The sequence below is a fragment of the Mesoplodon bidens genome (assembly GCF_964165515.1).
Source record: "Mesoplodon bidens genome assembly, contig: HAP1_SCAFFOLD_94, whole genome shotgun sequence".
Lineage (NCBI taxonomy): Eukaryota > Metazoa > Chordata > Mammalia > Artiodactyla > Ziphiidae > Mesoplodon > Mesoplodon bidens.
The window spans coordinates 472306-499831 of NW_027671809.1; the positions used below are offsets into that span (position 1 = coordinate 472306).

General features: G+C 47.2%; 1 long non-coding RNA gene across 1 annotated transcript in view; it reads left to right on the forward strand.

The window, feature by feature from the left end:
* The first annotated feature begins 1185 nt into the window (after window positions 1-1185).
* The window catches only part of LOC308611019, a 722564-nt gene continuing 696223 nt past the window's right edge, over window positions 1186-27526 (forward strand). Inside the window, exon 1 of the long non-coding RNA XR_014014751.1 lies at window positions 1186-1443. This is a non-coding gene — a long non-coding RNA (uncharacterized lncRNA). The remainder of the gene's footprint in view (window positions 1444-27526) is intronic.

Here is a 27526-nt window from a genome sequence, read left to right on the forward strand (position 1 = left end):
AGAACCACATCTTCCACACCTACAACAAGCCAAACATTGTAATCAAACTTGCTGTAATAAAAAATAAAAAAAATTAAATGAAAAATACGAACAAGAAGTAGGGAGACAACTTGAGGGGCTTTCTCCTGGCACATTCCGTTCTAAATTCCAATCTGGAACTAGACTTCCATTGAGGTTCTTTCCCGTAGTAACCAGATTTGGTAAGGGAGAACTGCTGCCACCCTGTGGCCGTTTCACACAACAGCAGCTTTAATCCCAGCCCTAATGGTCAGTGGATATTCCAAATCAGTACAGGCCTGTAAATGACACCTGCCCTGAAAACAAATCCTGGGGTCATATATCGACCAAAAAATTCAAAAGACTTCCATATTTCAAAACGACAGTTTCAAGAGGCATATTTCACGCACATTAGTGTTCTGCTTCTTTTGCTTGCTTTCTTTCTTTGTTAAAAAAAAGGGAATGGAAAAAGGCAACCCTCAGAATGGGCGAAAACGTTCACAAATGAATCAATGGACAAAGGTTTAATCTCCAATATATATAAACAGCTCATTCAGCTTAATATTAATACAACAAACAACCCAATACAAAAATGGGCAGAAGATCTAAATAGACGTTTCTTCAAAGAAGACACAGAGATGGCCAAGACGCACATGAAAAGCTGCTCAACATCACTAATTATTAGAGAAATGCAAATCAAAACTACAATGAGGTAAGACCTCACACCTGTTAGAATCGGCATCATCAGAAAATCTACAAACAACAAATTCTGGGGAGGGTGTGGACAAAAGGAGCCCTCTTCCACTATTGGTGGGAATGTAAATTGATACAGTCACTATGGAGAACAGAATGGAGTTTCCTTTAAAAAACTAGAAATAGAATTACCATCTGATCCAGCAATCCCACTTCTGGGCATATACCCAGAGAAAACCATAAATCAAAAAGGCACATTCACCATAATGTTCATTGCAGCACTATTTACAATAGCCAGGTAATGGAAGCAACCTAAATGCCCACAGACAGATGAATGGATAAAGATGGGGTACATATATAAAATGGATTATTACTCGGCCATAAAAAGGAATGAAACTGGGTCATTTGTAGAGACATCGATGTTTCTAGAGACTGTCATACAGAATGAAGTAAGTCAGAAAGAGGAAAACAAATATTGTATATTATTGTATATAAGTGGAACCTAAAAATGGTACAGATGAACTGGTTTTCAGGGAAGAAATAGAGTCACAGAGGTAGAGAACAAACGTATGGACACCAAGTGTGGGAAGTCATGGGGTGGTGGTGGTGGGATGAGTTGGGAGATTGGGATTGACCTGTATACATGTATATGCATAAAATACATAACTAATAATAACCTGCTGTACAAAAAAGTAAATAAAATTAAATTTCAAAATTTAAAAAAAATAAAATTTAAAAATAAAACAGAAAAAAGTTCTTCCCTTCACACAGATGTATTTATAGGAATGAATTATTTCCATGCTCATATCTATAAATACATAAAAGAGGAATAAGATCTAACTTGAACCATAAAAGAAAAAAAACCTGAACCCACGAGTTATACAGAGGAAAACCCTATCAGGGCACTTGCTCCAGCTGTAAACAATTCTGAAATTGGTCAGAAGTGTGGAATCATCTCCCATCCAGCCAGCAACCCAGCCCCAACGCATGGAGCATCCACATTGCAAAGCTGGGGGACCGTGCCGTGGCATCTCTGAGTAAACGTCAGCTGAGCCCCAGGCCAGCTGCTGCTGAACTGTTCCCACCCTTCCCAGGTAAAACACCTGAATATGTACAAGGGCTTGAAAGCATAGAGGAAGGGCCGTGGAGCCACACCAGCGACAGCACGCAAGCCAACTTGGTGCCTGCAGGCCAGCCAGGGTGGTCCTGGTCCCAGATATTCTTCCGGAAGCTTTCCATTGTCCTGCCTGTGATTCCCCTCCTGTCCCGGCCCCACTGCTTTTTTCCTTCCTCACCTCTGTCCGGAGAGAAATTCCAGCGGAAGGTATGGTTGACACATCATCTTCTTTACAGGTGGCAGCCTGGCAACTCCTGCAGAAATGACAGCAGAACCCCACTCACACCGGGCCACCAACAAATCTGTGGCCCCTCGCTCCCTCCCACCAGCACAGCCCAGAGACAGCTGACGGGGCAGAGAATATGGAGTCAGGCACAGCTTCAGGGGCTCTTGCTGCCTGGAGCGCTGTTTATATTGACCTCAAACAGGCACACCTGGGGAAGGCCGGCCGGCAGAGTAAGGCTGCCCCGGTCAGCTAATCCACAACCCTCAGGGAATCACAGTGTTGAAAAGGGACCTCGCTAAGGCAGAATAGAAGCCAAGGAAAATAAGGACACAATGCCATTTTTAGGACCTTAGATGAGTCTAGAGGTAATCACGTGACTTGTAGTAAGTCAGAAAGTGAAAGACACATATCATATCATATCACTTATAGGTGTTACCTAAAATAGATAGCAGGGCAGTTATTTCCACTGAGAAGTGCAATCACAGGTTCATTAAACAAACTTATGTTTCACCAAAGGAAAGGTGTGAGGATTGGTTTCATTTTGATATCGGGGTTAACAGACATATACAAACACAGGTGACATATATAATCACCAAGACCTACGGAATACCAAGAGAAGACTACTCAACATTCTGTCATAACGTACATGGGAAAAGGATCCCAGGAAGAACACACATCTCTGTATATGTGTAAAAGAACCACATCTTCCACACCTACAACAAGCCAAACATTGTAATCAAACTTGCTGTAATAAAAAATAAAAAATTAAATTAACAATACGAACAAGAAGTAGGGAAACAAACTTGAGGGGCTTTCTCCTGGCACATTCCATTCTAAATTCCAAACTAGAACACGACTTCCATTGAGTCTCTGTTGCCCTACTAACCAGATTTGGTAAGGGAGAACTGCTGCCACCTTGTGGCCGTTTCACACAACAGCAGCTTTAATCCCAGCGCTAATGGTCAGTTGATATTCAAAGTCATTGCAGGCCTGTAAATGACACCTTCCCTGAAAACAAATCCTGGGTCACATATCGACCAAAAAATTCAAAGGACGTCCATATTTCAAAATGACCTTTTCAAAAGGCATATTTTATGCACATTAGTATTCTGCTTATTTTTCTTTCTTCCTTTTTTGGTTAAAAAGACGGGAATGGAAAAAGGCTTCCCTCAGAATGGGCGAAAATAGTTGCAAACAAATCAATGGACAAAGGTTTAATCTCCAATATATATAAACAGCTCATGCAGCTTAATATAAAAAAAACAAACAACCCAATACAAAAATGGGCAGAAGATCTAAAGAGACGTTTCTTCAAAGAAGACACAGAGATGGCCAAGACGCACATGAAAAGCTGCTCAAGAGCACTAATTATTAGAGAAATGCAAATCAAAACTACAATGAGGTATCACCTCACACCTGTTAGAATCGGCATCATCAGAAAATCTACAAACAACAAATTCTGGGGAGGGTGTGGACAAAAGGAGCCCTCTTCCACTATTGGTGGGAATGTAAATTGATACAGTCACTATGGAGAACAGTATGGAGTTTCCTTTAAAAAACTAGAAATAGAATTACCATCTGATCCAGCAATCCCACTTCTGGGCATATACCCAGAGAAAACCATAAATCAAGAAGGCACATTCACCACAATGTTCATTGCAGCACTATTTACAATAGCCAGGTAATGGAAGCAGCCTAAAAGCCCTCAGACAGATGAATGGATAAAGATGGGGTTCATATATAAAATGGAATATTACTCGGCCATAAAAAGGAATGAAACTTGGTCATTCGTAGAGACATCGATGGATCTAGAGACTGTCATACAGAATGAAGTAAGTCAGAAAGAGGGAAACAAATATTGTATATTAATGCATATATGTGGAACCTAAAAAATGGTACAGATGAACTGGTTTGCAGGGAAGAAATAGAGACAAAGAGGTAGAGAACAAACGTATGGACACCAAGTGTGGGAAGCCATGGGGTGGTGGTGGTGGGATGAGTTGGGAGATTGAGATTGACCTGTATACATGTATATGCATAAAATACAAAACTAATAATAGCCTGCTGTATAAAAAAGTAAATAAAATTAAATTTCAAAATTATAAAAAATAAAATTTAAAAATAAAACAGAAAAAAGTTCTTCCCTTCACACAGATGTATTTATAGGAATGAATTATTTCCATGCTTATATCTATAAATACATAAAAGAGGAATAAAAGCTAAATTGAACCATAAAAGAAGAAAAACCTGAACCCATCAGTTATACAGAGGCAAACCCTATCAGGGCACTTGCTCCAACGGTAAACAATTCTGAAATTGGTCAGAGGTGGGGAATCATCTCCCATACAGCCAGCAACCCACACCCCACACAAGGAGCGTCCTCATTGCAAAGCTGGGGGACCGAGCCGAGGCATCTCTGAATAAATGTGAGCTGAGCCCCAGGCCAGCTGCTGCTGAACTGTTCCCACCCTTCCCAGGTAAAACACCTGAATAGGTACAAAGGCTTGAAAGACTAGTGGAAGGGCCGTGGAGCCACACCAGCGACAGCACGCAGGCCAACTTGATGACTGCAGGCCAGCCATGGTGGGCCTGGCCCCGTGTGCTCTTCCGGAAGATTTCCATTGTCCTGCCTGAGATACCCGTCCTGTCCCGGCCCCCACTGCTTTTTTCCTTCCTCACCTCTGTCCGGAGAGAAATTCTAGCGGAAGGTATGGGTGACACATCCTCTTCTTTACAGGTGGCAGCCTGGCAACTCCTGCAGAAAGGCTAGCAAAACCCCACTCACACCGGGCCACCAACAAAGCTGTGGCCCCTCACTCCCTCCCACCAGCACAGCCCCGAGACTGCTGACGGCGCGGAGAATATGGAATCAGGCACAGCTTCAGGGGCTATTGCTCCCTGGAGCGCTGTTTATATTGACCTCAACCAGGCACACCTGGGGAGGGCCGGCCGGCAGGGTAAAGCTGCCCAGGTCAGCTAATCCACAACCCTCACGGAATCACATTGTTGAAAATGGACCTCGCTAAGGCAGAATAGAAGCCAAGGAAAATAAGGACACAATGCCATTTGCAGCACCGTAGATGAGGCCTAAGATAATCACGTGACTTGTAGTAAGTCAGAAAGTGAAAGACACATATTGTATCATATCACTTATAGGTGTTACCTAAAAACAGATACCAGCGCAGATATTTCCACCGAGAAGGGCAATCACAGATTCATTAAACAAACTTATGGTTCACCAATGGAAAGGTGTGAGGATTGGTTTCATTACGATATCGGGGTTAACAGACATATACAAACACAGGTGACATATATAATTACCAAAGACCTACGGAATACCAAAAGACTACTCAATATTCTGTCATAACGCACATGGGAAAAGGATCCCAGGAAAAACAGACATCTGTATATGTGTAAAAGAACCACATCTTCCACACCTACAACAAGCCAAACATTGCATTCAAACTTGCTGTAATAAAAAATAAAAAATTAAATTAAAAACACGAACAAGAAGTAGGGAGACAAACTTGAGGGTCTTTCTCCTGGCACATTCCATTCTAAATTCCAATCTAGAATATTACTTCCATTGAGGCTCTGTTGCCCTAGTAACCAGATTTGGTAAGGGAGAAATGCTGCCACCTTGTGGCCGTTCCACACTACAGCAGCTTTAATCCCAGCGCTAATGGTCAGTTGATATTCAAAATCACTGCAGGACTGTAAACGACACCTGCCTTGAAAACAAATCCTGGGGTCACATATCGACCAAAAAATTCAAAGGACGTCCATATTCAAAACGACCGTTTCAAAAGGCATATTTTAAGCACATTAGTGTTCTGCTTCTTTTTCTTTCTTTCTTTTTTGGTTAAAAAAACGGGAATGGAAAAAGGCATCCCTCAGAATGGGCGAAAATAATTGCAAAAGAATCAATGGACAAAGGTTTAATCTCCAATATATATAAACAGCTCATGCAGCTTAATATTAAAAAAACAAACAACCCAATACAAAAATGGGCAGAAGATCTAAAGAGACGTTTCTTCAAAGAAGACACAGAGATGGCCAAGACGCACATGGAAAGCTGCTCAAGAGCACTAATTATTAGAGAAATGCCAATGAAAACTACAATAAGGTATCACTTCACACCTGTTAGAATCGGCATCATCACAAAATCTACAAACAACAAATTCTGGGGAGGGTGTGGACAAAAGGAGCCCTCTTCCACTACAGTGGGAATGTAAATTGATACAGTCACTATGGAGAACAGTATGGAGTTTCCTTAAAAAAAGTAGAAATATAAACCTTGACTTTCCTTAACCCTAACCATAGCCCGGAACGGAAACCTACCACCAACCCTAAACCTTATCTATGCCCTACACTAATCCTAATCCGTACGCTGGCACTAACCGGTGAGTCAACACGTACCCTTACCCTAACACGTTTCCGTACCCTCAGCTGTGCCCTAAACCTTGCCATTGCCTATCCTTAACCTTAGCCCGGAACGGAAACCTACCATCAGCCCTACACATTACCCTAAGCCGTACCCTAATCCTAATTCATACGTCAACACGTACCCTGACCCTAACACGTTTCCGTACCCTCACCTCTGCCATAAACCTTGCCGTTCCCTAACCCTAACCCTAGCCCGGAACGGAAACCTACCACCAACCCTCCACCTTACCTTACGCCGTACCCTAATCCTAATTCGTATGCTGACACTAACATATGTATCCACACGTACCCTGAACCTAACACGTTTCGTACCCTCACCTGTGCCCTAAACTTTGCTGGTCCCTAAACATAACCCTAGACTGGAACGGAAACCTGCCACCAACCCTACACCTTAGTCTATGTGGTACCCTAATCCTCATGCGTACGCTGACACTAACCCGTGAGTCAAAACGTACCCTGAACCTAACACATTTCCGTACCATCACCTGTGCCCAAAACCTTGCAATTCGCTAACCCTAACCCTACAACGGAATGGAAACCTACCGCCCTCCGTAAACCTTACCCTACGCCGTACCATAATCCTAATGCGTACGATGACACTATTCCATGCATCAACATGTACCATGACCCTAACACGTTTCTGTACCCTCACCTGTGCCCTAAACCTTGCTGTACCCTAACACTAACCCTAGCCCAGAATGGAAAACTACCACAAACCGTTCAGCATACCCTACACGGTACCCTAATCCTAATCCATACACTGACACTAACCGTGCGTCAACACGTACACTGACCCTAACACTTTTCCGTACCCTCACCTGTGCCCTAAACCGTGCCGTTGCCTAACCCTAACCCTAGCCCAAAACGGAAACCTACCACCAACCCTACACGTTACCCTATGCCATAACCTAATCATAATCCGAGCGTCAACACGTACCCTGACCCTAACACATTTCCGTACCCTCACCTATGCCCTGAACCCTGCCGTTCCATAACACTAACCCTAGCCTGGAACGGAAACCTACCACCAACCCTAGACCTTAACCTACGAAGGACCATAAACCTACTCCGTACGCTGACATTAACCCATGCGTCAACACTTACCCTGACCCTAACACGTTTCCGTACCTTCACCTGTGACCTAAACCTTGCCATTCCCTAACCCTAACCCTAGCCCACAACGGAAACCTACCACCAAACCTACACCTTACCCTAAGATGTACCCTAATGCTAATTCATATGTCAACACGTACCCTGACACTAACACGTTTCCATACCCTCATCTGTGCCCAAAACCTTGCCGTTCCCTAACACTAACCCTAGCCTGGAACGGAAACCTACCACCCACCATACACTTTACCCTATGCCGCACCATAATCCTCATCTGTACGTTCACACTAACCCGTGCGTCAACACGTACCCTGAGCCTAACACGTTTCCATACCCTCACGTGTGCCCTAAACCTTGCCGTTCCCTAACCCTAACCCAAGCCCGGAACGGAAAACTACTACCATCACAACAAATTACCCTAAGCCATACCGTAATCCTAATCTGTACGTCAACATGTACCCTGGCCCTAAAACGTTTCCGTACCCTCACCTGAGCCCTAAACTTTGCCATTCCCTAACCCTAACCCTAGCACGGAACGGAAACCTACCACCAACCCTACACCTTACCCTACACCGTACCCTAATGCTAATCCATAAGCTGACACTAACCAGTGTGTCAACACGTATCTTGACTGTAACAAGTTTCTGTAAGCTCACCTGTGCCCAAACTTTGCCATTCCCTAACCCTAACCCTAGCCCGGAAAGGAAACCCACCACAAGCCCTACACCTTACCGTACGCCGAAGCCAACTCCTGGCCCGTACGCTGGCACTGACCCGTGCGTCAGCACGTAGCCTGACCCTCTGACGTTTCCATACCCTCACCTGTGCCCTAAGCCTTGCCATTCCCCAACCCTAACCCTAGCACAGAACGGAAAACCAGCACCAGCCCTAAACCTTACCCTATGCCGTACCCTACTCCTGGCACATATGCTGGCACTGCCCCGTGCGTCAGCACGAAGCCTGACCCTCCCACGGTTCCGTACCCTCACCTTTACCCTAAACCTTGCCTTTCCCTAACCCTAACCCTAGCCTGGAAAGGAAACCAACCACCAGCCCTACACCTTAACCTAAGCCATTGCCTACTCCTGGCCTGTATGCTGACACTGACCTGTGCGTCACCACGTACCCTGACCGTCCCCCGTTTCCATACCCTCACATGTGCCCTAAGCCTTGCCGTTCCCTAACCCTAACCCTAGCCCGGAACGGAAACCCACAACCAGCCCTACACCTTACCCTACGCTGTACACTACTTCTGGCCCATACGCTGGCACTGACCCGTGGGTCAGCATGCAGCCTGACCCTCCCACGGTTCCGTACCATCACCCGAACCCTAAGCCTTGTCATTCCCTAACCCTAACCCTAGCCCGGAACAGAAACACACCACTAGCCCTACACCTTACCCTACGCCGTACCCTACTCCTGGCCCATACGCTGGCACTGACCTGTGCATCAGCACGTAGCCTGCCCCTCCCACGTTTCCGTATCCTCACCCGAACCCTAAGCCTTGTCATTCCCTAAACCTAACCTTAGCCCAGAACGGAAAGCCACCACCAGCCCTACACCTTACCCTACGCCATACCTTACTCCTGGCCCGTACGCTGGCACTGACCCGTGCGTCAGCACATAGCCTGAACCTCCCACGTTTCCGTACCCGCACGTGTGTCCTAAGGCTCGTCGTTCTCTAACCCTAACCCTCTCCCGGAACGGAAACCCAACCCCCCTGCCCTAAACGTTACCCTACACCGTACCCTACTTCTGGCCAGTACGCTGGCACTGACCCGTGCGTCAGCATGTAGCCTGACCCTCCCACGTTTCCGTACCCTCACCCGTTCCCTAAGCCTTGCCGTTCCCTAACCCTAACCCTAGCCTCTAATGGAATCCCACCACTAGCCGTACACCTTACCCTACGTCGTACCCTACTCCGGACCCATACGCTGACACTGACACGTGCGTCAGCACATAGCCTGACCCTCCCACGTTACAGTAACCTCACCTGTGCCCTAAGCCTTGCAGTTCCCTAACCCTAACCCTAGCCCAGAAAGGAAAACCAACATAAGCCCTACACCTTACCCTATGCCGTTGCCTACTCCTTGCCTGTACGCTGGCACTGACCCATGCGTCAGCACATAGCCAGACACTCCCACGTTTCCGTACCCACACCTGTGCCCTAAGGCTTGTAGTTCTCTAACCCTAACCCTAGCCCGGAAAGGAAACCCACCACCAGGCCTACACCATACCCAACGCCGTACCCTACTCCTGGGCCGTACGCTGGCACTGACCCGTGCGTCAGCACGTAGCCTACCTCTCCCAAGTTTCCGTACCCTCACCTGTGCCCTTAGCCTTGCCATTCCCTAAACCTAACCCTAGCCCGAAACGGAAAACCACCACCAGCCCTACACCTTACCCTATGCCGTACCCTACTCCTGGCCCGTACGCTGGAACTGACCCATGCGTCAGCACGGAGCCTGACCCTCCCACGTTTCCGTACCCTCACCTGTGCCCTAAGCCTTCCCGTTCCCTAACCCTAAGCCTAGTCTGGAACGGAGACCCACCACCAGCCCTACACCTTACCCTACGTCGAAGCCTACTCCTGCCCGGAAGCTGACACTGACACGTGCGTGACCACGTAGCCTGACCCTCCCACTTTTCCGTACCCTCACCTGTGCCCTAAGCCTTGCCGTTCGCTAACCCTAACCCTAGCCCGGAACGGAAACCCACCACCAGGCCTACACCTTACCCTACGCCGAAGACTACACCTGGGCGTACGCTGTCATTGACCCGTGCGTCAGCACGTAGTCTGACCCTCCCACGTTTCCGTAACCTCACCTGTGCCCTAAGCCTTGCGGTTCCCTAACCCTAACCCTAACCCAGAACGGAAACCCACGACCACCCCTACACCATACCCTACGCCGTACCCGATTCCTGGCCCGTATGGTGGCACTGACCTGTGTGTCAGCATGTAGCCTGCCTCTCCCACGTTTCCATACCCTCACCTGTGCCCTAAGCCTTGCACTTCCCTAACTCTAACCCTAGCCCGGAACGGAAACCACCACCAGCCCTACACCTTACCCTATACCGTAGCCTACTCCTGGCCGGTACGCTTGCACTGACCCGTACGTCAGCACGTAGCCTGCCTCTCCCACGTTTCTGTACCCTCACTTGTGCCCTAAGCCTTGCCGTTCCCTAACCCTAACCCTAGCCCAGAATGGAAACCCACCACCAGCCCTACACCTTATCCTACGCCGTACCCTAATCCTGTCCCGTACGCTGGCACTGACCCGTGCGTCAGCACGTAGCCTGACCCTCCCACGTTTCTGTACCCTCACCTGTGCCCTAAGGCTTGTCGTTCCCTTACCCTAACCTTAGCCCAGAACAGAAACCCACCACCAACTCTACACTTTACCCTATGCCGTACCCTACTCCTGGCCCGTACGCTGGCACTGACCCGTTCTTCAGCACGTATCCTGACCCTCCCACGTTTCCGTACCATCTTCTGTGCCCTAAGCTTTGCCGTTCCCTAACCCTAACCCTAACCCTACACCGGAATGGACACCCACCACGGCCCTTACACCATACCCTACGCCGTACCCTACTCCTGGTCCACACCCTGGCACTGACCCGTTCTTCAGCACGTAGCCTGACCCTCCCACGTTTCCGTACCCTCACCTGTGCCCTAAGCCTTGCCGCTCCCTAACCCTAACCCTAGACCGGAACGGAAATCCACCACCAGCCCTAAACCTTACCCTACGCCGTAACCTACACCTGGCCCGTACGCTGGCACTGACCCGTGCGTCAGCATGTAGCCTGACCTTCCCACTTTTACTTACCCTCACCTATTCCCTAAGCCTTGCCGTTCCCTAACTCTAACCCTAGACAGGAACGGAAACCCACCACCAGCCCTACACCATACCCTACCCCGTACCCTACGCCTGGACAGTACGCTGGCACTGACCCATGCTTCAGCACGTAGCCTGCCACTCCCACGTTTCCGTACCCTCACCTGTGCCCTAAGACTTGCCGTTCCCTAACCCTAACACTAGCCCTGAACGGAAACCCACCACCAGCCCTACACCCTACCCTACGCCGTAACCTACTCCTGGCCCGTACGCTGGCACTGACCCGTGCGTCAACACGTAGCCTGCCTCTCCCACGTTTCCGAACCCTCACCTGTGCCCTAACCTTTGCCGTTCCCTAACCCTAACCCTAGCCCGGAATGCAAACCCACCACCAGCCCTACACCCTACCCTACGCCGTACCCTTCTCCTGGCCCGTACGCTGGCACTGAACCGATCTTCAGCACATATCCTGACCCTCCCACGTTTCTGTACACTCAACTGTGCCCTAAGCCTTGCCGTTCCCTAAACCTAACCCTAGCCCGGAATGGATAACCACCACCAGCCTTATACCTTACCCTACGCTGTACCCTACTCCTGGTCCATACCCTGGCACTGACCCGTGCTTCAGCATGTAACCTGAGCCTCCACGATTCTGTATCCTCACCTGTGCCCTAAGCCTTGCCGTTCCCTAACCCTAACCCTACACCTTACCCTACGCCGTACCCTACTCTTGGCCCGTACGCTGGCACTGACCCGTGCGTCAACACGTAGCCTGACCCTCCCACGTTTCCGTACCAACTGCTGTGCCCTAAGCTTTGCCATTCCCTAACCCTAACCCTAGCCCGGAACGGAAACCGACCACCAGCCCTACACCTTACACTATGCCGTACCCTAATCCTGCCCCGTACGCTAGCACTGACCCGTGCGTCAGCACGTAGCCTACCACTCCCACCTTTCCGCACCCTCACCTGTGCCCTAAGCCTTGCCGTTCCCTAACCCTAACCCTAGCCCAGACCGGAAACCCACCACCAGCCCTACACCTTACCCTACGCCGTAACCTACTCCTTGCCCGTACGCTGGCACTGACCCGTGCGTCAGCACGTAGCCTACCTCTCCCACGTTTCCGTACCCTCACCTGTGCCCTAAGCCTTGCCGTTCCCTAACCCTAACCCTAGCCCAGAAGAGAAACCCACCACGAGCCCTACACCTTAACCTACGCTTTTGCCTACTCCTGGCCCGTACGCTGGCACTGACCCGTTCTTCAGCACGTATCCTGACCCTCCCACGTTTCCGTACCCTCACCTGTGCCCTAAGCCTTAAAGCTACCTAACCCTAACCCTACACTGGAATGGACACCCACCACGTTCCTTACACCATACCCTACGCCGTACCCTACTCCTGGTCCACACCCTGGCACTGACCCGTTCTTCAGCACGTAGCCTGACCCTCCCACGTTTCCGTACCCTCACCTGTGCCCTAAGCCTTGCCGCTCCCTAACCCTAACCCTTGCCTGGAATGGACACCCACCACCAGCCTAACACTTTATCCTACGCCGTACCCTACTCCTGGTCCATACCCTGGCACTGACCCGTGCTTCAGCATGTAGCCTGACCCTCCCACGTTTCCGTACCCTCACCTGTGACCTAAGCCTTGCCTTTCCCTATCCCTCAACCTAGCCCGGAACGGAAGCCCACCACAAACCCTAAACCTTAACGTACGCCATAGCCTACTCCTCACGCGTACGCTGGCACTGACCCGTGTGTCAACACGTAGCCTGCCTCTCCCACTTTTCCGAACCCTCACCTATGCCCTAAGCTTTGCCATTCCCTAACCCTAACCCTAGCCCAGAACGGAAACCCACCACCAGCCCTAAACCCTACCCTACGCCGTACCCTTCTCCTGGCCCGTACGCTGGCACTGACCCGTTCTTCAGCACGTATCCTGACCCTCCCACGTTTCTGTACCCTCACCTGTGCCCTAAGCCTTGCCGTTCCCTAAACCTAACCCTAGACCCGAATGGATAACCACCACCAGCCTTACAGCTTACCCTACGCTGTACCCTACTCCTGGTCCATACCCTGGCACTGACCCGTGCTTCAGCATGTAGCCTGAGCCTCCCACGTTTCTGTACCCTCATCAGTGCCCTAAGCCTTGACGTTCCCTAACCCTAACCCTACACATTACCCTACGCCGTACCCTACTCTTGGCCCGTACGCTGGCATTGACCCGTGCGTCAGCACGTAGCCTACCACTCCCATGTTTCCGCACCCTCACCTGTGCCCTAAGCCTCGCAATTCCCTAACACTAACCCTAGCCGGGAACGGAAACCCACCACCAGCCCTACACCTTACCCTACGCCGTACCCTATTCCTGGACCGTACGCTGGCACTGACACTTGCGTCAGCATGTAGCCTAACCCTCCCAAGTTTCGGTACCCTCACCTGTGCCCTAAGCCTTGCCGTTCCCTAACCCTAACCCTAGCCCGGAACGGAAACCCACAACCAGCCCTACACCTTACCCTACGCCGTACCCTAATCTTGGCCCGTACGCTGGCACTGAGCCATGCGTCAGCACGTAGCCTGACCCACCCACGTTTCCGTACCCTCACCTGTGCCCTAAGCCTTGCCGTTCCCTAACCCTAACCCTAGCCCGGAACGGAAAACCACAGCCAGCCCGACACCATACCCTACGCCGTACCCGACTACTGGCCCGTATGCTGGCACTGACCAGTGCGTCAGCACGTAGCCTGACCCTCCCACGTTTCCGAACCCTCACCTGTGCCCTAAGCCTTGCCGTTCCGTAACCCTAACCCTAGCCCGGAACGGAAACCCACCACCATCCCTAAACATTACCCTACCCCGTACCATACTCCTGGCCCGTACGCTGGCACTGACCCGTGCGTCAGCATGTAGCCTGACCCTCCCACTTTTCCTTACCCTCCCCTGTTCCCTAAGCCTTGCAGTTCCCTAACTCTAACCCTAGCCCGGAACGGAAACCCACCACCAGCCCTACACCATACCCTACGTGGTAGCCTACTGCTGGCCCGTAAGCTGGCACTCTCCCATGTGTCAGCCTGTAGCCGGCCTCTCCCACGTTTCCATACCCTCACCTGTGCTCTAAGCATTGCAGTTCCCTAACTCTAACCCTAGCCCGGAACGGAAACCACCACCAGCCCCACACGTTACCCTATACCGTAGCCTACTCCTGGCCCGTACGCTTGCAGTGACCCGTGCGTCAGCACGTAGCCTGCCTCTCCCACGTTTCTGTACCCTCACCTTTGCCCTAAGCCTTGCCGTTCCCTAACCCTAAACCTAGCCCGGAAAGGAAACCCACCACCAGCCCTAAACCTTAACTTACGCTGTTGCCTACTCCTGGCCTGTACGCTGGCACTGACCCGTGCGTCAGCACATAGCCTGACCCTCCCACGTTTCCGTACCCTCACCTGTGCCCTAAGGCTTGTCGTTCCCTAACCCTAACCCTAGACCAGAACAGAAACCCACCACCAGCTCTACACTTTACCCTATGCCGTACCCTACTCCTGGCCCGTACGATGGCACTGACGCATTCTTTAGCACATAGCGTGACCCTCCTACGTATCCGTACCCTCACCTGTGCCCTAAGCCTTGCCGCTCCCTAACCCTAACCCTAGCCTGGAATGGACACCCACCACCAGCCTAACACTTTACCCTACGCCGTACCCTACTCCTGGTCCATACCCTGGCACTGACCCGTGCTTCAGCATGTAGCCTGTCCCTCCCACGTTTCCGTACCCTCACCTGTGCCCTAAGCCTTGCCTTTCCCTATTCCTAACCCTATTCCGGAACGTAAACCCAGCACAAACCCTAAACTTTAACGTACGCGAAGCATACTCCTGACCCGTATGCTGGCAGTGACCCTTGCGTCAGCACATAGCCTGCCTCTGCCACGTTTCCATACCTTCACCTGTGCACTAAGCCTTGCCGTTCCCTAACCCTAACCTGGAACGGAAACCCACCACCAGCCCTACACCTTACCCTACACTGTACCATACACCTGGACCGTACACTGTCACTGACACGTGCTTCAGCACGAAGACTGACCCTCCCACGTTTCCATACCCTCACCTGTGCCCTAAGCCTTGCCGTTCCCTAACCCTAACCCTAGAAAGAATGGGACCGCACAACAAGCCCTACACATTACCCTACGCCGTACCCTAATCCTGCCCCATAGGCTGGCACTGACACGTGCGTCAGCACGTAGCCTGCCACTCCTACGTTTCCGTACCCTCACCTGTGCCCTAAGCCTTGCCGTTCCCTATCCCTAACCCTAGCCCGGAACATAAACCCACCACCAGCCCTACACGTTACCCTACGCTGTACCCTACTCCTGGCCCCAACGCTGGCACTGACCTGTGCGTCAGCACGTAGCCTGCCTCTCCCACGTTTCCATACCCTCACCTGTGTCCTAAGCCTTGCCGTACCCTAACCCTAACCCTAGACTGGAATGGAAACCCACCACCTGCCCTACACGTTACCCTAGACCGATGCCTACTCCTGGCCTGTACGCTGGCACTGACATGTGCGTCAGCACGTAGCCTGAGCCTCCCACGTTTCCGTACCCTCACCTGTTCCCTAAGCCTTGCCGTTCCCAAACCCTAAACCTAGCCTGGAACGGAAAACCAGCACCAGAACTACACCTTACCCTACGCCGTACACTACTCCTGGCCCTTACGCTGGCACTGACACGTGCGTCAGCACGTAGCCTGACCCTCCCACCACCCTCCAAATACAGAAATGGGCAGAAGATCTCAAGAGACGTTTCTTCAAAGAAGACACAGAGATGGCCAAGACGCACATGAAAAGCTGCTCAACTGCACTAATTATTAGAGAAATGCAAATCAAAACTACAATGAGGTATCACCTCACACCTGTTAGAATCGGCATCATCAGAAAACCTACAAACAACAAATTCTGGGGAGGGTGTAGACAAAAGGAGCCCTCTTCCACTATTGGAGGTAATGTAAATTGATACAGTCACTATGGAGAACACTATGGAGTTTCCTTAAAAAAACTAGAAATAGAATTACCATCTGATCCTGCAATCCCACTTCTGGGCATATACCCAGAGAAAACCACAAATCAAAAAGGCACATTCACCACAATGTTCATTGCAGCACTATTTACAATAGCCACGGAAGGGAAGCAACCTAAATGCCAACAAACAGAAGAATGGATAAAGATGAGGTACATATATAAAATGGAATATTACTCAGCCATATAAAGGAATGAAACTGGGTCATTTTTAGAGACATCGATGGATCTAAAGACTGTCATACAGAATGAAGTAAGTCAGAAAGTGGAAAACAAATATTGTTTATAAATGCATATATGTGGAACCTAAAAAATGGTACAGATTAACTGGTTTGCAGGGCAGAAATAGAGACACAGAGGTAGAGAACAAACATATGTACACCAAGTGTGGGAAGCCATGGGGTGGTGGTGGTGGGATGAGTTGGGAGATTGGGATTGACCTGTATACATGTATATGCATAAAATACATAACTAATAATAACCTGTTGTATAAAAAGTAAGTAAAATTAAATTTCAAAATTTAAAAAATAAAATTTAAAAATAATACAGAAAAAACGTCTTCCCTTCACACAGATGTATTTATAGGAATGATTATTTCCATGCTTATATCTATAATTACATAAAAGAGGAATAAAATCTAACTTGAACCATAAAAGAAAAAAGAAACCTGAACCCACCAGTTATAAAGAGGAAAACCCTATCAGGGCACTTGCTCCAGTGGTAAACAATTCTGAAATTGGTCAGAGGTGGGGAACGATCTCCCATACAGCCAGCAACCCACACCCCACGCAAGGAGCGTCCTCATTGCAAAGCTGGGGGACAGTGCCGAGGAATCTCTGAGTAAACGTGAGCTGAGCCCCAGGCCAGCTGCTGCTGAAAGGTTCCCACCCATCCCAGGTAAAACACCTGAATATGTACAAGGGCTTGAAAGCCTAGAGGAAGGGCCATGGAAACACAACAGCGACAGCACACAGGCCAACTTGGAGACTGCAGGCCAGCCAGGGTGGTCATGGCCCCGGGCACTCTTCAGGACATTTCCATTGCCCTTCCTGAGATACCCCTCTTGTCCCGGCCCATACTGCTTTTTTCCTTCCTCACCTCTGTCCGGAGAGAAATTCCAGCGGAATGTATTGGTGACACATCCTCTTTTTTACAGGTGGCAGCCTGGCAACTCCTGCAGAAAGGCCAGCAGAGCCCTACTCACACCGGGCCACCAACAAAGCTGTGGCCCCTCATTCCCTCGCAACAGCACAGCCCCGAGACTGCTGACGGGGCAGAGAATATGGAGTCAGGAACAGCTTCAGGGGCTATTGCTGCCAGGAGCGCTCTTTATATTGACCTCAACCAGGCACACCTGGGGAGGGCCGGACGGAAGGATAAGGCTGCCTAGGTCAGCTAATCCACAACACTCAGGGAATCACATTGTTGAAAATGGACCTCGCTAAGGCAGAAGAGAAGCCAAGGAAAAAAAGAACACAATGCCGTTTGCACCACCGTAGATGAGTCTAGAGGTAATCACGTGACTTGTAGTAAGTCAGAAAGTGAATGACACATATCATATCATATCACTTATAGGTGTTACCAAAAAATGGATACCAGGGCAGATATTTCCACCGAGAAGGGCAATCAGAGATTCATTAAACAAACTTATGGTTCACCAATGGAAAGGTGGGAGGATTGGTTTCATTACGATATCGGGGTTAACAGACTTATACAAACACAGGTGACATATATAATCACCAAAGACCTACGGAATACCAAAAGACTACTCAACATTCTGTCATAACGTACATGGGAAAAGGATCCCAGGAAGAACAGACATCTGTATATGTGTAAAGAACCACATCATCCACACCTACAACAAGCCAAACATTGTAATCAAACTTGCTGTAATAAAAAATAAAAAATTAAATAAAAAATACGAACAAGAAGTAGGGAGACAAACTTGAGGGGCTTTCTCCTGGCATATTCCATTCTAAATTCCAATCTAGAACATGACTTCCATTGAGGCTCTGTTGCCCTAGTAACCAGAATTGGTAAGGGAGAACTGCTGCCACCTTTTGGCCGTTTCACACAACAGCAGCTTTAATCCCAGCACTAATGGTCAGTTGATATTCAAAATCATTGAAGGCCTGTAAATGACACCTGCCCTGAAAACAAATCCTGGGGTCACATATCGACCAAAAAATTCAAAGAACGTCCATATTTCAAAACGACCGTTTCAAAAGGCATATTTTAATCACATTAGAGTTCTGCTACTTTGTCTTTCTTTCTTTTTTGGTTAAAAAAACGGGCAAGGAAAAAGGCATCCCTCAGAAGGGGCGAAAATAGTTGCAAACGAATCAATGGACAAAGGTTTAATCTCCAATATATATAAACAGCTCATGGAGCTTAATATTAAAAAAACAAACAACCCAATACAAAAATGGGCCGATCTAAAGAGACGTTTCTTCAAAGAAGACACAGAGATGGCCAAGACGCACATGAAAAGCTGCTCAACAGCACTAATTATTAGAGAAATGCAAATCAAAACTACAATGAGGTATCACCTCACACCTGTTAGAATCGGCATTATCAGAAAATCTACAAACAACAAATTCTGAGGAGGGTGTGGACAAAAGGAGCCCTCTTCCACTATTGGTGGGAATGTAAATTGATACAGTCACTATGGAGAACGCTATGGAGTTTCCTTAAAAAATCTAGAAATAGAATTACCATCTGATCCAGCAATCCCACTTCTGGGCATATACCCAAAGAAAACCATAAATCAAAAAGGCACATTAACCACAATGTTCATTGCAGCACTATTTACAATAGCCAGGTAATGGAAGCAACCTAAATGCCCACAGACAGATGAATGGATAAAGATGGGGTACATATATAAAATGGAATATTACTCGGCCATAAAAAGGAATGAAACTGGGTCATTTGTAGAGACATCGATGGATCTAGAGAGTGTCATACAGAATGAAGTAAGTCAGAAAGAGGAAAACAAATATTGTATATTAATGCATATATGTGGAACCTAGAAAATGGTACAGATGAACTGGTTTGCAGGGAAGAAATAGAGACACAGAGGTAGAGAACAAACGTAGGGACAGCAAGTGTGGGAAGCCATGGGGTGGTGGTGGTGGGATGAGTTGGGAGATTGAGATTGACCTGGATACATGTATATGCATAAAATACATAACTAATAATAGCCTGCTGTATAAAAAAGTAAATAAAATTAAATTTCAAAATTATAAAAAATAAAATTTAAAAATGAAACAGAAAAACGATCTTCCCTTCACACAGATGTATTTATAGGAGTGAATTATTTCCATGCTTATATCTATAAATACATAAAAGAGGAATAAAAGCTAACTTGAACCATAAAAGAAGAAAAACCTGAACCCACCAGTTATACAGAGGAAAACCCTATCAGGGCACTTGCTCCAACGGTAAACAATTATGAAATTGGTCAGATGTGGGGAATCATCTCCCATAGAGCCAGCAACACACACCCCACACAAGGAGCGTCCTCATTGCAAAGCTGGGGGACCGAGCCGAGGCATCTCTGAATAAATGTGAGCTGAGCCCCAGGCCAGCTGCTGCTGAACTTTTCCCACCCTTCCCAGGTAAAACACCTGAATATGTACAAGGGCTTGAAAGACTAGAGGAAGGGCCGTGGAGCCACACCAGCGACAGCACGCAGGCCAACTTGGTGCCTGCAGGACAGCCAGGGTGGTCCTGGTCCGGGGCGTTCTTCCGGAAGCTTTCCATTGTCCTGCCTGAGATACCACACTTGTCCGGGCCCCCTCTGCTTTTTTCCGTCCTCACCGCTATCTGGAGAGAAATTCCAGGGGAAGGTATGGGTGACATATCCTCCTCTTTACAGGAGGCAGCCTGGCAACTCCTGCAGAAAGGCCAGCAGAACCCCACTCACACCGGGCCAACAAAAATGCTGTGGCCCCTTACTCGCTCCCACCAGCACAGACCCGAGACTGCTGAAGGGGCAGAGAATATGGCGTCAGGCACAGCTTCAGGGGCTATTGCTGCCTGGAGTGCTGTTTATATTGACCTCAACCCAGGCACACCTGGGGAGGGCTTGCCGGCAGGGTCAGGCTGCCCATGTCAGCTAATCCTCAGCCCTCAGGGAATCACATTGCAGAAAATGGACCTCGCTAAGACAGAATATTCGCCAAGGAAAAAAAGGACACAATGCCATTTGCAACACCGTAGATGAGTCTAGAGGTAATCACGTGACTTGGAGTAAGTCAGAAACTGAAAGACACATATCATATCATATCACTTATAGGTGTTACGTATAAATTGATACCAGGGAAGATATTTCCACGGAGAAGGGCAATCACAGATTCATTAAACAAACTTATGGTTCACCGAAGGAAAGGTGTGAGGATTGAATTCATTACGATATTGGGGTTAACAGACATATACAAACACAGTAGACGTATATAATCACCAAAGACCTACGGAGTACCAGGAGAAGACTACTCAACATTCTGTCATAACGTACATGGGAAAAGGAACCCAGGAAGAACAGACATATGTATATGTGTAAAAGAACCATCTCTTGCACACCTACAACAAGCTAAACGTTGTACTCAAACTTGCTGTAATAAAAAATAAAAAATTAAATTAAAAACACGAACAAGAAGTAGTGAGACAAACTTGAGGGGCTTTCTCCTGGCACATTCCGTTCTACATTCCAATCTAGAACGCGACTTCAATTGAGGCTCTGCTGCCCTAGTAACCAGATTTGGTAAGGGAGAACTGCTGCCACCTTGTGGCCGTTTCACACAACAGCAGCTTTAATCCCAGCGCTAATGGTCAGTGGATATTCCAAATCATTACAGGCCTGTAAATGACACCTGCCCTGAAAACAAATCCTGGGGCCATATATCGACCAAAAAACTCAAAAGACGTCCATATTTCAAAACGACAGTTTCAAGAGGCATATTTCACGCACATTAGTGTTCTGCTTCTTTTGCTTTCTTTCTTTCTTTGTTAAAAAAACGGGAATGGAAAAAGGCAACCCTCAGAATGGGCGAAAACGTTCACAAACGAATCAATGGACAAAGGTTTAATCTCCAATATATATAAACAGCTCATGCAGTTTAATATTAACAAAACAAACAACCCAATACAAAAATGGGCAGAAGATCTAAATAGACGTTTCTTCAAAGAAGACACAGACATGGCCAAGACGCACATCAAAAGCTGCTCAACATCACTAATTATTAGAGAAATGCAAATCAAAACTACAATGAGGTAAGACCTCACACCTGTTAGAATCGGCATCATCAGATAATCTACAAACAACAAATTCTGGGGAGGGTGTGGACAAAAGGAACCCTCTTCCGCTATTGGTGGGAATGTAAATTGATACAGTCACTATGGAGAACAGTATGGAGGTTCCTTTAAAAAAACTAAAAAGAGAATTACCATAGGATCCAGCAATCCCACTTCTGGGCATTTATCCAGAGAAAACCATAAATCACAGAGACACATTCACCACAATGTTCATTGCAGCACTATTTACAATAGCCAGGTAATGGAAGCAACCTAAATGGCCACAGACAAACGAATGGATAAAGATGTGGTTCATATATAAAATGGAATATTACTCAGCCATAAAAAGGAATGAAACTGGGTCATTTGTAGAGAAGTTGATGGATCTAGAGACTGTCATACAGAGTGAAGTATGTCAGAAAGAGAAAAACAAGTATTGTATATTAATGTCGATATGTGGAACCTAGAAAAATGCTACAGATGAACTGGTTTGCAGGGCAGAAATAGAGACACAGAGGTAGAGAACAAACGTATCGACACAAAGTGGGGGAAGCCATGGTGTGGTGGTGGTGGGATGTGTTGGGAGATTGGGATTGACCTGTATACATGTCTATGCATAAAATAGATAACTAATAATAACCTACTGTATAAAATAAATAAATAAAATTAAATTTCAAAAATTTTAAAAATAAAATGTAAAAATAAAACAGAAAAAATGTTCTTCCATTCACACTGATGTATTTATAAGAATGAATTATTTCCATGCTTATATCCATAAATACATAAAAGAGGAATAAAATCTAACTTGAACCAAAAAAGAAAAAAAATACTGAACCTAACAGTTATACAGAGGAAAACACTACAAAGGCACTTGCTCCAGAGGTAAACAATTCTGAAATTGGTCAGAGGTGGGGAATCATCTCCCATAGAGCCTGCAGCCCCGCCCACCCACGCAAGGAGCGTCCTTATTGCAAAGCTGGGGGACCGTGCCGTGGCCTCTGTGAGTAAACGTGTGCTGAGCCCCAGGCCAGCTGCTGCTGAACTGTTCCCACCCTTCCCAGGTGAAACACCTGAATATGTACAAGGGCTTGAAAGCCTAGAGGAAGGGCCGTGGAGCCACACCAGCGACAGCACGCAGGCCACCTTGGTGCCAGCAGGTCAGCCAGGATGGTCCCTGCCACGGGCGCTCTTCTGGAAGCTTTCCAATGCCCTGCCTGAGATACCCCTCCTGTCCCGGCCCCCACTCCTTTTTTTCCTTCCTCACCTCAGCCCGGAGAGATACTCTAGTGGACGTTATGGGTGACACATCCTCATCTTTACAGGTGGCAGCCTGGAAACTCCTGCAGAAAGTCCAGCAGAGCCCCACTCACACCGGGCCACCCACAAAGCCGTGGACCCTCACACCCTCCCACCAGCACAGCCCCGAGACTGCTGACGGGGCAGAGAATATGGAATCAGGCACAGCTGCAGGGGCTATTGCTGCCTGGAGTGCTGTTTATATTGACCTCAACCCAGGCACACCTGGGGAGGGTTTGCCGGCAGGGTCAGGCTGCCCAGGTCAGCTAATCCTCAGCCCTCAGGGAATCACATTGCAGAAAATGGACCTCGCTAAGACAGAATATTCGCCAAGGAAAAAAAGCCCACAATGCCATTTGCAGCACCGTAGATGAGTCTAGAGGTAATCACGTGACTTGGAGTAAGTCAGAAAGTGAAAGACACATATCATATCGTATCACTTATAGGTGTTACCTATAAATTGATACCAGGGCAGATATTTCCACGGAGAAGGGCAATCAAAGATTCATTAAACAAACTTATGGTTCACCAAAGGAAAGGTGTGAGGATTGAATTCATTATGATATTGGGGTTAACAGACATATTCAAACACAGTAGACGTATATAATCACCAAAGACCTACGGAGTACCAAGAGAAGACTACTCAACATTCTGTCATAACGAACATGGGAAAAGGATCCCAGGAAGAACAGACATATGTATATGTGTAAAAGAACCACCTCTTGCACACCTACAACAAACTAAACGTTGTACTCAAACTTGCTGTAATAAAAAATAAAAAATTAAATTAAAAACACGAACAAGAATTAGTGAGAAAAACTTGAGGGGCTTTCTTCTGGTACATTCCGTTCTACATTCCAATCTAGAACGCGACTTCCATTGAGGCTCTGCTGCCCTAGTAACCAGATTTGGTAAGGGAGAACTGCTGCCACCTTGTGGCCGTTTCACACAACAGCAGCTTTAATCCCAGCGCTAATGGTCAGTGGATATTCCAAATCATTACAGGCCTGTAAATGATACCTGCCCTGAAAACAAATCCTGGGGTCATATATCGACCAAAAAATTCAAAAGACGTCCATATTTCAAAACGACAGTTTCAAGAGGCATATTTCACGCACATTAGTGTTCTGCTTCTTTTGCTTGCTTTCTTTCTTTGTTAAAAAAACGGGAATGGAAAAAGGCAACCCTCAGAATGGGCGAAAACGTTCACAAACGAATCAATGGACAAAGGTTTAATAGCCAATATATATATACAGCTCTTGCAGCTTAATATTAATACAACAAAAAACCCAATACAAAAATGGGCAGAAGATCTAAATAGACGTTTCTTCAAAGAAGACACAGAGATGGCCAAGACGCACATGAAAAGCTGCTCAACATCACTAATTATTAGAGAAATGCAAATCAAAACTACAATGAGGTAAGACCTCACACCTGTTTGAATCGGCATCATCAGATAATCTACAAACAACAAATTCTGGGGAGGGTGTGGACAAAAGGAACCCTCTTCCGCTATTGGTGGGAATGTAAATTGATACAGTCACTATGGAGAAAAGTATGGAGGTTCCTTTAAAAAACTAAAAAGAGAATTACCATAGGATCCAGCAATCCCACTTCTGGGCATTTACCCAGAGAAAACCATAAATCACAGAGACACATTCACCACAATGTTCATTGCAGCACTATTTACAATAGCCAGGTAATGGAAGCAACCTAAATGGCCACAGACAGACGAATGGATAAAGATGGGGTACATATATAAAATGGAATATTACTCAGCCATAAAAAGGAATGAAACTGAGTCATTTTTAGAGAAGTTGATGGATCTAGAGACTGTCATACAGAGTGAAGTAAGTCAGAAAGAGAAAAACAAATATTGTATATTAATGCCTATATGTGGAACCTAGAAAAATGCTACAGATGAACTGGTTTGCAGGGCAGAAATAGAGACACAGCGGTAGAGAACAAACGTATCGACACAAAGTGGGGGAAGCCATGGGGTGGTGGTGGTGGGATGAGTTGGGAGATTAGGATTGACCTGTATACATGTCTATGCATAAAATAGATAACTAATAATAACCTAGTGTATAAAAAAATAAATAAAATTAAATTTCAAAATTTTTAAAAATAAAATGTAAAAATAAAACAGAAAAAAAGTTCTTCCATTCACACTGATGTATTTATAAGAATGAATTATTTCCATGCTTATATATATAAATACATAAAAGAGGAATAAAATCTAACTTGAACCAAAAAAGAAAAAAAAAACTGAACCTAACAGTTATACAGAGGAAAACACTACCAAGGCACTTGCTCCAGTGGTAAACAATTCTGAAATTGGTCAGAGGTGGGGAATCATCTCCCATACAGCCAGCAGCCCCACCCGCCCACGCAAGGAGCGTCCTTATTGCAAAGCTGGGGGACCGTGCTGAGGCCTCTGTGAGTAAACGTGAGCTGAGCCCCAGGCCAGCTGCTGCTGAACTGTTCCCACCCTTCCCAGGTGAAACACCTGAATATGTACAAGGGCTTGAAAGCCTAGAGGAAGGGCCGTGGAGCCACACCAGCGAAAGCACGCAGGCCAACTTGGTGCCTGCAGGTCAGCCAGGATGGTCCTGGCCACGGGCGCTCTTCTGGAAGCTTTCCATTGCCCTGCCTGAGATACCCCTCCTGTCCCGGCCCCCACTCCTTTTTTTCCTACCTCACCTCAGCCCGGAGAGATACTCCAATGGACGTTATGGGTGACACATCCTCTTCTTTGCAGGTGGCAGCCTGGCAACTCCTGCAGAAACTCCAGCAGAGCCCCACTCACACCGGGCTACCCACAAAGCCGTGGACCCTCACACCCTCCCACCAGCACAGCCCCGAGACTGCTGACGGGGCAGAGAATATGGAGTCAGGCACAGCTGCAGGGTCTATTGCTGCCTGGAGTGCTGTTTCTATTGACCTCAACCCAGGCACACCTGGGGAGGGCTTGCCGGCAGGGTCAGGCTGCCCAGGTCAGCTAATCCTCAGCCCTCACGCAATCATATTGCAGAAAATGGACCTCGCTAAGACAGAATATTCGCCAAGGAAAAAAAGCACACAATGCCATTTGCAGCACCGTAGATGAGTCTAGAGGTAATCACGTGACTTGGAGTAAGTCAGAAAGTGAAAGACACATATCATATCATATCACTTATAGGTGTTACCTATAAATTGATACCAGGGCAGATATTTCCACGGAAAAGGGCAATCACATATTCATTAAACAAACTTATGGTTCACCAAAGGATAGGTGTGAGGATTGAATTCATTACGATATTGGGGTTAACAGACATATACAAACACAGTAGACATATATAATCACCAAAGACCTACGGAGTACCAAGAGAAGACTACTCAACATTCTGTCATAACGTACATGGGAAAAGGATCCCAGGAAGTACAGTCATATGTATATGTGTAAAAGAACCACCTCTTGCACACCTACAACAAGCTAAACGTTGTACTCAAACTTGCTGTAATAAAAAATGAAAAATTAAATTAAAAACACGAACAAGAAGTAGTGAGACAAACATGAGGGGCTTTCTCCTGGCACATTCCGTTCTACATTACAAACTAGAACGCGACTTGCATTGAGGCTCTGCTGCCCTAGTAACCAGATTTGGTAAGGGAGAACTGCTGCCACCTTGTGGCCGTTTCACACAACAGCAGCTTTAATCCCAGCGCTAATGGTCAGTGGATATTCCAAATCATTAGAGGCCTGTAAATAACACCTGCCCTGAAAACAAATCCTGGGGTCATATATCGACCAAAAAATTCAAAAGACGTCCATATTTCAAAACGACAGTTTCAAGAGGCATATTTCACGCACATTAGTGTTCTGCTTCTTTTGCTTTCTTTCTTTCTTTGTTAAAAAATCGGGAATGGAGAAAGTCAACCCTCAGAATGGGCGAAAACGTTCACAAATGAATCAATGGACAAAGGTTTAATCTCCAATATATATAAACTGCTCATGCAGCTTAACATTAATAAAACAAACAACCCAATACAAAAATGGGCAGAAGATCTAAATAGACGTTTCTTCAAAGAAGACACAGAGATGGCCAAGACGCACATGAAAAGCTGCTCAACATCACTAATTATTAGAGAAATGCAAATCAAAACTACAATGAGGTAAGACCTCACACCTGTTAGAATCGGCATCATCAGATAATCTACAAACAACAAATTCTGGGGAGGGTGTGGACAAAAGGAACCCTCTTCCGCTATTGGTGGGAATGTAAATTGATACAGTCATTATGGAGAACAGTATGGAGGTTCCTTTAAAAAACTAAAAAGAGAATTAACATAGGATCCAGCAATCCCACTTCTGGGCATATACCCAGAGAAAACCATAAATCACAAAGACACATTCACCACAAAGTTCATTGCAGCACTATTTACAATAGCCAGGTAATGGAAG